Source organism: Bactrocera latifrons, unplaced genomic scaffold (assembly GCF_001853355.1).
Source record: "Bactrocera latifrons isolate USDA-ARS-PBARC rearing strain unplaced genomic scaffold, ASM185335v1 scaffold_164, whole genome shotgun sequence".
Lineage (NCBI taxonomy): Eukaryota > Metazoa > Arthropoda > Insecta > Diptera > Tephritidae > Bactrocera > Bactrocera latifrons.
In genome coordinates, this window is record NW_017535119.1 from 495,056 (window position 1) to 497,636 (window position 2,581).

Below are 2,581 nucleotides of genomic sequence, written 5' to 3' on the forward strand. Positions count from 1 at the left end.
CGAAAGTAAAATGTGGAAAAATTTCGGAAATAAATACATCAATGCGATCAATGTATATTAATTTATCAATTTTAATGTATAACTAATTTATCGATTTTGCCAATTATTTTGTTTCTGTTTTGAGCCTGTACAATATTTTGTTGTAAGTTCATTCTAACTTCGAGGTACACGAGTTATTTGCAGGAAATGCTAAAGTTTGGACAAAACATATCATTTCGAAAACTCCAAAAAAACCGGCTCCTATTTATCGAATTTATCGACTATTTTTTTATAACCCTTTTTTGTAAAGGAAGAGGGTGTTATCTATACATCTAAATTTCTAAACTCTTACAGCCTACAACGAATGGGGGTCTAAAAAATCGTAAACTGTTTATTTCACATATAAAAAATATTAAAAAAAAAAAAACACAGCCATAAGCACCGAAAATGCAATAGTGACTTAAAGCTCACATTGAAATATTATAATAGTCAAAATAATAGAAATAAAACTAAATTGAAGAACACAAAAATATCTAAAGACCAACTTGAAAGCTTCATGTGTAATTTATTGGAAAAAGAACTGTAAAAGGGTTTGTTTATGCCATTTGTATTGTTTGCGATTATTTATTTTGCTTACATTTGCATTTTGACGCACACATACACATACAGAGAGTAGCAATAGGCATGTAAATATTTATTAAACCTGCTGTGGAAAAGGTTAGCTTAAAGAGCAGTAAGTTATACAATCCAACGAAAAAATTGTGTTGATATTTTTTGGTATGAAACGTGGAGCATTAGAAGCAGAGGTCGTAGGCGAAATGTGTATGAGAAAAATGTGAAAAAATAGATGAATTTTATGAACACTTAGTCAAATGGCATGTAAAATTATTATGAGCCTGGCTTTTACTCGGCACATTTCTATTGTTGTTATTATTGTTGTTTATTGTGCTTAACTTATATTTTGTTGGCAAAGTTTTTCAGGGTGATTTCATTTAATTTGATTACATTTTGCGTACACGAGTGTTTTGAGGCTTCAAATTATGGTATGTGAAAAATGAATGTTCATTTGTCGCGCTGTGAAATCTATAAATATAAATATTTAAATCAATAGGCATAAAGAATATTTGGTTATAAATGTTTAAGAGCAGAAATAAATGAAATAACACGCAGGCCTTGTCATTAATATAGCTTTTGCGACGAAGTGAAGCTTAATATTTGTTTCAAAAATCTTCTTTACTTGAAAGGATACATATATGTGAAGTCGAAAATTTTTATTCGCAAAATACGACACGAGCTATTTTTTAAGACAGTTATGCAATCCCTGAAAAAATTGTCCAATTAGAAGCATTAAATCGTATAGCTGTCATACAAACTGAACGATCGGAGTGAAGTTCTTGTAAGGAAAATTTTTTTATTTAAAAAGATATCTTCACAAAATTTTACATATAGACTGAACAGACATTTTTAATAAATATAACGGCAGCTAATAACAACAAAGATTGCTTAGACTGCCCGAAAATGCAGTGCTCTGCAGTTAACCAAGTTTCTGTTAAATTAATAGACGTTCTGTAGTACAGCTGTTATTCGATTTACAACTTATTTTCCATTAATGTTACTATATGCTTTCATTATATTGACAATCTATATTTGTTATACCTTACATAACTAAATTTTACATATATAAACTTCCACAATTTTATACCATATCTACAAACTAAAACTGCATGATATATGTATGCATGCCCACGTAAATAGTTCCACCTACAACTGTTAACTAACATACCGTTGAGTGTACTTCTGTAGTCAAGCTAACATTTTAACATTTTCCATTGCAACTGTAATATTTTATTGTTAACATATCCTTTGGATACCATTGAAGTGATGCCGACTACACCTATGCTGTATATCTGTTAACTTAGCAGACTAGCTGATGTTCAACTGTCCGTTATTTGTGAACATAGTAATTGTTGAAATTAAGTTATATATGGTTAAGGTTAACAAGTTTCAAATTTAGCATATTTTTTTTAGAAACAAGTTAGCTTAAATTCATTTCTTCGTTATATTAAAGGCACACCTGTTAACTTAACAGACTGTTCGCTACTTTCTACAGCCTAGAAGTTATATTGCCACTTTAAATACAACAGACTTTTCGGTAAATTATAAATTTATTTGAATTTAAAATTTAGAGAAATTGCTATTTTTCAACCTCGATCTATTTTTTTTATATAATTTTTAAAAAATCCAAACAAAACAAAACAAAAAAAAAAAAAAAAACGCAGAATTAAAGCAATGCAAGTAATTTTATTTATTAATATTATACAATGTTTTTAAATAATTCGGCTGTTCTCTGTCTCTCGTCAAAATTTCGGGCAATTTTGCTGTCAAAATAGTTTCTTTTACGTCAAGCTTCCCAGCGTATCGGTGGCGCACCTGAGAGTATAGTACATATTTCATTAATATCGGGTGATTTTTTAAGAGCTTGATAACTTTTTTAAAAAAAAAAACGCATAAAATTTGCAAAATCTCATCGGTTCTTTATTTGAAACGTTAGATTGGTTCATGACATTTACTTTTTGAAGATAATTTCATTTAAATGTTGACC

At 29.1% G+C, this 2,581-nt stretch overlaps 1 protein-coding gene across 2 annotated transcripts in view; it reads right to left on the reverse strand.

Moving 5' to 3' along the window:
- Positions 1-2,392: 2,392 nt before the first annotated feature.
- LOC108966564 overlaps positions 2,393-2,581 on the reverse strand; it is a 2,245-nt gene continuing 2,056 nt past the window's right edge. For both annotated transcript variants that reach the window (XM_018929550.1, XM_018929551.1), the window contains exon 9: positions 2,393-2,409. The gene's annotated coding sequence lies outside the window, so the exon portion shown is untranslated. The remainder of the gene's footprint in view (positions 2,410-2,581) is intronic.